Consider the following 11,150-nt stretch of genomic DNA (forward strand, 5'->3'; position numbering starts at 1 on the left):
GTTTTTCCAACACCTTTTCCTTGTGTGATGTCTATTCTTGATGTTAAGGTGTGTTACTCGTATATAGCAGATGGATGGATCCTTTTATCATATATGTTTTGTTAGTCTTAAAGCACAGTTGGAAGCTCTAGGGAAAAGGAAAAAGGAAGAAAAAAAAACAGACCTAAGATGAATAGATGGCAAAAATAATCAAACTCAGTGCTGAAATCAATAAAATAGGAAAAGGAGAGAAATACAAATTATGAATGAAACAAAATTAGGCTATTTGAAAAAATAATGAACACTGACAAACTGTTACTTTACCTTACTAAAGATCAGACAAAAAATATCCAAATTAACAAAAACAGAAAAAAAAGGGTACATTCCAATAGACACCACGAAAATCCAAAGAATCCTTGGAAAAATCTAAATGAGATGGATACTTTTTTCTTATTTCTTTTTTTTATTCGATATATTTTTTGTTTACATTTCAAATGATTTCCCCTTTTCTAGCCCCCCACTCCCCGAAAGTCTCGTAAGCCCCCTTCTCTCCCCCTGTCCTCCCACCCACCCCTTCCCACTTCCCCGAATACTGCGTCACTGAGTCTTTCCAGAACAAGGGGCCCCTCCTCCTTTCTCCTTGTACCTCATTTGCTGTGTGGATTATGTTTTGGGTATTCCAGTTTTCTAGGTTAATATCCACTTATTAGTGAGTGCATACCATGATTCACCTTTTGAGTCTGGGTTACCTCACTTAGTATGATGTTCTCTAGCTCCATCCATTTGCCTAAGAATTTCATGAATTCATTGTTTCTAATGGCTGAATTAGATGGATACTTTTTTCAATAGGTACCACTTACCAAAGTTAAACAAGATCAGATCAATAATAATAATAATAATAATAATAAATCTACTTATATCCCCAAAGGAAATAAAAGCCGTCATTAAAAATTTCCCAACCAAAAAGAAAAAAAAAAAAGCCCATGGCCAGATGGTTTTAGTGCAAAACTGTAACAGACTTTCAAAGAATAGCTAAGGCCAATACTCCTGAAATTATTCCATAAAATAGAAACAGAAGGAACACTGCCAAATTCATTTATGACATCATAGTCATCCTGATACATAAATCACATAAAGACTCAACAAAGAATGACTTTCAGACCAATTTCTCTCATGAACACTGATGCAAAAGTACTCAATAAATTACTTATAAACTGAATCCATTTACACATCAAAAACATCATCCATCATGGTCAAGTAGGCTTCGCACTGGAGATGCAGAGATGATTCAACATTTGAAAATCCATCAGAATAGTCCACAATATAAACAAATGGAAAAAAATTAAAACACAGCATCTCATTAAATGCTAAAAATTCCATTGGCAGGACCCAATACCTTTCCATGATAAATGTCTTGGAGAGATGAGGGATAAAACATTCACACCTAAATACAATTAAGGGAATATACAACAAGCTAATAGACAACATTGAACTAATAGAGAAAAACTTAAAGCAAATCTTCTGAAATTAGGAATAAGACAAGGTTCTCCATTCTCTCCATATCTATTCAATATAGTACCTTGAAGTTTAGCCAGATCAATAAGACAACTAAATGAGATAAAGGGGATACAAATTAGAAGGAATGTAGCCAAAGTATTGCTATTTTCAGACGATATGATGATATACATGAGTGATCCCCAACATTCAAGCATGGAAATTCCTACAGGTGGTAAACACCTTCAACAAATTATAAATACATACATACCTACATACCTACCTACCTACATACATACATACATACATACATACATACACACATACATACATATTCCTATATATAAACAATAAACAGGCTGAGAAAAAATTATGGAAACAAAAGCCTTCACAACAGCCACAAATAATGTAAATATAAAGTCTAACCAAATAAATGAAATAACTGTATGTCAATTTCAAAACTTTAAAGAAATAAGTTTAATAAGATAGAAGACAGATGTTTCTCCCATGCTCATGGATCAGTAGGCTTAACACAGTAACAATGGCCATCTTACCAGAAACACTCTACAGATTCCACAACATTCCCATCAGTATTCCAACACAATTATTTACCAACCTGGAAAGAACAATATTTCTTTACCTAAACCTAGAAACATAAAACCCTGGAAATCTAAAACAATCCTGTATAATGAAATAACTTCAAGCTGTATCACTGTCCCTGATTTCAAGCTGTATTATAGAGCAATATAAATAAAAACAGCAACAACAACAACAAAAACAAAAACAAATACATGGTATCGGTTTAAAGACAAACAGGCTGGTCAATGGAATAGAATCAAAGACCTAGAAATGAATTTCTGCACTCATGAGCACTTGTTTGTTAACAGAGTGAGGACCTAGGGGTAAGGCATGCAAGAAATGGAGACAAGACAGGATTCTGATCAAGTCTCATTTAATGTAGGTTCACATATCCATTATATGGTAAAGCATTTGGTAGCAAAAAATAAAACAGGATGTGGTAAGCAACCAGCAAAGATAAACAACCTGACTTTCACAGAGGATCTAAAGTATATGTCAGCATACTGGGTCTCATCACGATCTCAGGGTACAGTCAGCAGCAACAGTTCCAGGTTGACCAGACTACTTCCTGTGACTAATGCCTTCACCTTGACCCTGCTCAGGCCCGAGAAAGACATGTCTGATTCCAGTGGTCCCCTACAGTGCTGGTCTAACTGGTTGTCAATATGTAGAAGAATGCAAGTAGATCCATATCTATCACCATGCTCCACAAAACTCAAAACCAAGTGGATGAAAGATATTAACATAAAACTGGATAAACTAAATCTAATAGAAGAGAAAGTGGGGAATAACCATGAACATTTTAGCAGGGGAGACAACTTCCTGAAGAAGATACCAATAGCTTAGGCACTAAGATCACATTTATGATTGTTTCTATTTTCTGATTCAATAGAGGCATCCTGTGTTTAGAGCATCCACACTTACTGCAGTTCTGGATAGGATTATTTGTGTTATATGACATACAATGCAAGAATTCATGGACATTTTTCAATCTCATTAAATTTTTAAGAAATCTCTTGAATATGCTTATGCTGATAGATCAGGTGCTTTGATCCTTGAACCAATATGTTCATATATTTACAACATACATTAAATTTCTCTAGAAAATGAGCACAAAGAGAATTGATGGGGATTGATGCATGAGTAATATATTCAAGAACTGATATCTCTTTCAATCTTACAGGAAAAGATGCATAGCATTTCTCAGCAACACTGCACTGAGCAGATGTCTTCGTTACTTCACTATGACTATATGAATGCTCAGAAGAAACTCTCAACAAAACTGTGAGGACTAAGAGCAAAGTGTCTCAAAAGTATAGAATGGACAGATTATGAGAAAAATTGGGCTTCCATGTGCTACAAGTGTTATGCTTGATCAAATATAAACACTGGATTAGTTCTATCTACAGCTTGACATCACCTAACTATTCCAATTTGCTCAGCTGCAATGCTGAGGTACAGGTTTAAAACTGCATGCTTTGTAGAACAAAGAGGTAGAACGTGGAAAGCACAATTCATAGATAAAAGTCAAAGAGTTTTATTTTTCCCCAGAGCTCCCAGGGACTAAACTACCAAATAAAGAATACACATGAAGGGACAAATGGCTCCAGCTGTATATGCAACACAGAGCAGTCTTGTTGGACATGAAAGGGATGAAAGGCCCTTAGTCCTGAGAAGGCTGGATGCCCGAGTTTAGGGGAATACCAGGACAGGGAAGAAGTGGGTGGGTTGGTGAGCAGGGGAAGGGGGATGAGATATGGTGTTTTTGGAGGGGAAACCAGGAAAGGGGATAATATTTGAAATGTAAATAAAGAAAATATCTAGTAAAAAGAGGAAAAACATTTTATTTTTATAACTGTAAAGATAATAGCAAATTTGTGTACATCCAATTTATTAAACAAGATATCGAAAAAATATTATGTAAAATTATGTTATAGGAATTGTGAAATAAATAGGAAAATCAGGACTAGATAATATTAATGTTATCAAAATACCTCTAAAAGTCAGCAAATCGATGCACTTAAATTACAATACCAGTAAATATATTATGTGGTTTCATTACAGATTCATTATAAAATTTTATATACATAAATGTATTCCCATGGGGTAAAATGTAATCTGTGATCAAATGCAATATATTAAGCTTTGTGACAATAATACTACTAACTGATTTTTGAATGTGCATTTGCTTGGTTGATAATTTCAGTCTTGTAATTTCAACTCTATTCTATCTTCAGCATCTGAGCTCAATCTTCTTTTTTTAATTATAAATGATATATTTATTATTTAATGTTTTTATTTTCTATATTCTTTGTTTACATTCCAAAGGGTTTCCCCTTTCCCTGTTCCCCCCTCCCTATCAGTCTCATAAGCCCTCTTCCCTCTGCCCATTTCCCAATCACCCCCTCCCATTTCTCTGTCCTGGTACTCCCCTACAATGATGGATCAAGTCTTTTCAGAACCAGGGCCCTCTCTTTCCCTCTTCTTGGGTATCATTTGATATGCTGTGTCTTGAGAATTCAGAGCTTCTGGGCTAATTAATATCCACTTATCAGTGATTGCATTCCATGTGCATTCTTTTGTGATTGGGTTACCTCACTTAGGATGATATTTTCCAGTTCTAACCATTTGCCTAAGATTGTAAGTTGCTAAAGAAATATCATTTATGATTTTTCATTTCTTCTGAAAATAAAACTTGCAAGTCTATGTACTGTTTCTCTCATACATATCGTGATCAGTAATGTAAATGTAGATCTGAAGAGATGGATTGGTATTAAAGGGCACATCATTTTCATGCAGAAAAGCCCTATTTGATTCTATACACTTTGCATGAGACTAATGTGCCTGACTCCAGAACCAAGGATTTGGTGCAAACTCAGACTGCCACAGTTATCATGTACACATATGGCACATATAAAACATGAAGATAAATACTCCTGTACATAACATATATATTTTTTAAGAATTCAATTAAAATCTATTCGCATCAACCTATCTTCAAAATCTTTATCTATGGAATACAGTAATTTCAGGAAAAGTAAAAACATAAGGTTAGGGAGTCTACCTTCTCTAGAAGAAGAGAAAAAACCTTTAAGAGAGATTTATTTATGTTTCAATATTGATTGCTTACACAGAGCAAGAAGTTAACACCCTAGAAGATTCTTTCTTGAATGTGCTACATGAAGATAGAAGTGGGGCATACAGTGCTTAAATAACTCTATTTAGTTGAAAAAATAAGCAGAAGATAAAATATTGATCTGTCCAAATCTGTCTAGAGAAAACTTGCCACTGAGACCTGGAATTGAAAGGAGATATTAAGAACTCTACAGAGACCAATAGATTATTCAAGTCACAAAAGGCACATCATCATCATATGATATCAAATGTCAAAAATAGAAACCAATATACTGCAATCTACATCTCATAACAGGAACATCAGTTTTAGGGCAAAACCAGGTCATATATTTTCATCCATCATATGAACTCTCTCTGTGGTGCTGAAATGGTGTTAGGATTCAAGACAGTGAGACTCTTCTAATTCACATTTTCCATATATTTATTAGTGATTTCAGCAAAAAGTTACATGAATTTTCATGATCACTTTAATAATTTTGACATTGAAAACCCGGTGACCCCAAAAATGGAACCCATGAGGAATTTCCTTTGGTCTGAAATTAAATAGACCCTAAGTCATTAATCTTTTCCTGTAGGGAACAAGATCCCTGAGAGATCTGAGACCCAGAACCTGTGTGTGGCCGCAGACAGATTCCTATTGACAGAAGTCGATAAAACATATGTATTTAATATATATAATTATATTTAATATATATAAGTATATTAAACTAAAAAATAATACATAGAGCAAATAGTGTCCAGTGATGATAAAAAGTAGAAATGTCATAATATACAATTCAGCATTTTTTGTATGAAAAGACATCTGGAAAAAAATGGAACCCAGCTCTGTAGTATAAGTAGTCTACATGCCACTCCTTTTCCAACAGTACAAGACAGAGACAAAGTGAATAACATTGTCAGGAACACAGTGAGGAGAAGAAGATGCATGTGCTCTCAGTTCTTTAATCTTCCAGAGTCATAGGAGTAACCTACAGAAATTTGAATTTAAAACATAGGTATAAAGAAGAGACTAGCAGGACAGGAAGACATCAAAATTATTTGTAATAATGATGTATTCACAGAAAGAACTTACCACAGATACTATGGTAATCTCCCAGATCCTTAAGTGCTTAAAGTATTATTGATAACTAAAAAAAAAATAAAAATAAAAATAAAGAACCTAACATACACAATCACTAATTTTCCTGAATATCAATCATTAATGGCAACTTCAGAAGAAAATTAGAAAATAAACCCATTTCAGTTGCTTCAAAACATCTTGGAATAAGCTTAAGTAGTGAGATGAAAAACCTTTATGAGGGATTGTATAAGGTACACAGAAAAAATGAAATTACATAATTTTCATATACTTTGAGAGAAAAAGAAAATGGTTAATCTATATTATTAACAGTAGCTGATAGAATCCATTCAGTCTCCATCACCCAAAATTGACACTCTTCTTAAATGTAGATATGGAAAATGGAAAACCACAAAGATCAAAGCTAAACCTCAAATTGTGTATCCCTGATATCACAAGATCTGATACCAAATCACAAAAGAGAAGCACATAGATGAAATCATGTGCACATAAAAAATATAGAATGAAGAAGAAAATGTAGAGCTCAGAAATAGACTCATATGGCAGTGACCCTATAGAAAACGTTGTCAAAGACAAACTCAGAAAAAGAGAGGGAACTTTGAGCATTCTGCACTATCAAAATAATTGTCAATATGGATAAGGAAAACATGATTAAACAATTAATGATTCAAAAATAAATGAAAACTGGAGAAAATTCTATGAGCATAGACCCTAACCATGACAACTGACAAAGTGTGTAAAAACCTGTGAAGGTAAGGGAAGCACATGAAGAAAAATGGATAATAAGAGAGTAAAATAAATAACAGGTTCTCTTCTGGTGTTGACATGACAATTAGCCATAACCTGATGGCATTGTGGTTTTGCTTATCCAGAAATCAACTGCTCTATCCCAGTCATTACAATGTTCAGACCTGAGCAATAATTTACACAGGTCCCTTGTGATGAATAACGAAAATTAATATGGCCTCCATTAAGAACCATTGACCGTTTTCTCTGCCATTCTTGGGAGGTCCCAGTGGCTGTAAATGACATAAGAATAGGATTATGATCAGTGAAGTAGTAGCAGCTGGCTTTGCTCGTATAAAATTTGTTTCATACTGTAGGAATGAGATGAAATGGTATTCTTTTTTTTTCTTTAAAAAAAAACTTTATTATGAAAAACGTGGAAATAAAAATAGCACATGCTAACATCAATCAAACCAATGTCTATACATCTTCATGAACTTGTTGGCAGTTAGAATAGCCATCCAGAATGGAAACTATATAGCTTCTTATTGTCTTTTTTATACACTTATCCACCACCAAAAATGAGAAATACAGGACAGGGTTAGATGCAGAAAAACAATTAGCTTTCTATTCTCCTTTATGACTCCCGTGCATCTCCCTCCTTTCCATCCTTCATCATCCCCAATATTTAGCTTTTCTCAATCTCTTTCTACATAAAATGCTGAACCCACATCACATTTGGTCTCACACATAATGAGAGATTATGCAGTGAGGGAGGATATGAAGGGTCTTTTCTTTCTTTCCTTCTTTCTTTCTTTCTTTCTTTCATTCTTTCTTTCTTTCTTTCTTTCTTTCTTTCTTTCTTTCTTTCTTTCTTTCTTTCTTTCTTTCTATCTTTCTTTCTTTCTTTCTTTCTTTCTTTCTTTCTTTCTTTCTTTCTTTCTTTCTTTCTTTCTTTCTTTCTTTCTTTCTTTCTTTCTTTCTTCCTTTCTTCCTTTCTTCCTTTCTTTCTCTCTCTTTTATTATTCGATATAATTTTTTATTTACATTTCAAATGATTTCCCCTTTTCTAGCCCCACACTCCCTGAAAGTCCCGTAAGCCCCCTTCTCTCCCCCTGTCCTCCCACTCACCCCTTCCCACTTCCCTGTTCTGGTTTTGCCGAATACTGCGTCACTGAGTCTTTCCAGAAAAAGGGGCCACTCCTCCTTTCTTCTTGTACCTCATTTGATGTGTAGATTATGTTTTGGGTATTCCAGTTTTCTAGGTTAATATCCACTTATTAGTGAGTGCATACCATGATTCACCTTTTGAGTCTGGGTTACCTCACTTAGTATGATGTTCTCTAGCTCCATCCATTTGCCTAAGAATTTCATGAATTCATTGTTTCTAATGGCTGAATAGTACTCCATTGTGTAGATATACCACATTTTTTGCATCCATTCTTCTGTTGAGGGATACCTGGGTTCTTTCCAGCATCTGGCAATAATAAATAGGGCTGCTATGAACATAGTAGAGCATGTATCCTTATTACATGGTGGGGAATCCTCTGGGTATATGCCCAGGAGTGGTATAGCAGGATCTTCTGGAAGTGAGGTGCCCAGTTTTCTGAGGAACCGCCGGACTGATTTCCAGACTGGTTGTACCAATTTGCAACCCTACCAGCAGTGGAGGAGTGTTCCTCTTTCTCCACACCCTCTTCAACACCTGCTGTCTCCTGAATTTTTAATCTTAGCCATTCTGACTGGTGTAAGGTGAAATCTCAGGTTTGTTTTGATTTGCATTTTCCCTAATGATTAATGAAGTTGAGCATTTTTTAAGATGCTTCTCCACCATCCGAAGTTCTTCAGGTGAGAGTTCTTTGTTTAACTCTGTACCGCATTTTTTAATAGGGTTGTTTGGTTTTCTGGAGTCTAACTTCTTGAGTTCTTTATATATATTGGATATTAGCCCTCTATCTCATGTAGGATTGGTGAAGATCTTTTCCGAATTTGTTGGTTGCCGATTTGTCCTCTTGATGGTGTCCTTTGCCTTACAGAAACTTTGTAAGTTTATGAGGTCCCATTTGTGAATTCTTGCTCTTAGAGCATATGCTATTGGTGTTCTTTTAAGAAAATTTCTCCCTGTACCGAAGTCCTCAAGGCTCTTCCCCAGTTTCTTTTCTATTAGCTTCAGTGTCTGGCTTTATGTGGAGGTCCTTGATCCATTTGGATTTGAGCTTAGTACAGGAGACAAGGATGGATCAATTCGCATTCTTCTGCATGCTGACCTCCAGTTGAACCAGCACCATTTGTTGAAAAGGCTATCTTTTTTCCATTGGATGTTTTCAGCCTCTTTGTCGAGTATCAAGTGGCCATAGGTGTGTGGGCTCATTTCTGGATCTTCAATCCTGTTCCACTGATCCTCCTGCCTGTCACTGTACCAATACTATGCAGTTTTTAACACTGTTGCTCTGTACTATTTCTTGAGGTTAGGGATACTGATTCCCCCAGACTTTCTTTTGTTGCTAAGAATAGTTTTAGCTATCCTGGGTTTTTTGTTAGTCCAGATGAATTTGATAATTGCTCTTTCTAACTCTGTGAAGAATTGAGTTGGGATTTTGATGGGTATTGCATTGAATCTGTATATTGCTTTTGGCAAAATGGCCATTTTAACTATATTGATTCTACCAATCCATGAGCATGGGAGGTTTTCCCATTTTTTGAGGTCTTCTTCCATTTCCTTCTTCAGAGTATTGAAGTTCTTGTCATACAGATCTTTCACATGTTTGGTAAGAGTCACCCCAAGATACTTTATACTCTTTGTGGCTATTGTGAAGGGGGTCATTTCCCTAATTTCTTTCTCAGCCTGCTTATCCTTTGAGTATAGGAAGGCCACTGATTTGCTTGAGTTGATTTTATAACCTGCCACTTTGCTGAAGATGTTTATCAGCTGTAGGAGCTCTCTAGTGGAGTTTTTTGGGTCACTTAGGTAGACTATCATGTCGTCTGCAAATAGTGATAGTTTGACTTCTTTCTTTCCAATTTGTATCGCTTTGACCTCCTTATGTTGTTGAATTGCCCAAGCTTGTACCTCAAGTACAATATTGAAAAGATAAGGAGAGAGGGGCCAGCCTTTTCTAGTCCCTGATTTCAGTGTGATTGCTTCAAGTTTCTCTCCATTTTGTTTGATGCTGGCTACCGGTTTGCTGTATATTGCTTTTATTATGTTTAGGTATGGGTCTTGAATTCCTGTTCTCTCCAGGACTTTAAGCATGAAAGGATGCTGAATTTTGTCAAATGCTTTTTCAGCATCCAATGAAATGTCCATGTGGTTTTTTTCTTTGAGTTTGTTTATGTAGTGGATTGCATTGATGGATTTCCATATATTGAACCAACCCTGCATTCCTGGGATAAAGCCTACTTGATCATGGTGGATGATCGTTTTGATGTGTTCTTGGATTCGGTTGGCAAGAATTTTATTGAGTATTTTTGCATCAATGTTCATAAGGGAAATTGGTCTGAAGTTCTCTTTCTTTGTTGGATCTTTGTGTGGTTTTGGTATCAGCATAATTGTGGCTTCTTAGAAGGAATTGGGTAGTGTTCCTTCTGTTTCTATTTTGTGGAATAGTTTGAAGAGTATTGGTGTTAACTCTTCCTTGAAGGTCTGATAGAATTCTGCACTGAAACCATCTGGTCCTGTGCTTTTTTTGGCTGGAAGACTTTCTATGATTCCTTCTATTTCTTTACGCATTATGGGACTGTTTAGATGGTCTATTTGGTCCTGATTTAATTTTGGTATTTGGTATCTGTCAAGGAAATTGTCCATTTCCTCCAGATTCTCCAGTTGTGTTGAGTACAGTCTCTTGTAGTAGGATCTGATGATTTTTTGGATTTCCCCAGTTTCCGTTGTTATATCTTCCTTTTCATTTCTAAGTTTGTTAATTTGGATACTTTCTCTGTGCCCTTTGGTCAGTCTGGCTAAGGGTTTATCTATCTTGTTGATTTTCTCAAAGAACCAGCTCCTGGTTTTGTTGATTCTTTGTATGGTTCTCTTTGTTTCTACTTGATTGATTTCAGCCCTGAGTTTGATGATTTCCTGCCTTCTACTCTTCCTGGGTGAAATAGCTTCTTTTTATTCCAGGGCTTTCAGGTGTGTCACTAAGCTGGTATTGTATGCTCT

The sequence above is a fragment of the Apodemus sylvaticus genome, chromosome 17 (genome assembly GCF_947179515.1).
Source record: "Apodemus sylvaticus chromosome 17, mApoSyl1.1, whole genome shotgun sequence".
NCBI lineage: Eukaryota > Metazoa > Chordata > Mammalia > Rodentia > Muridae > Apodemus > Apodemus sylvaticus.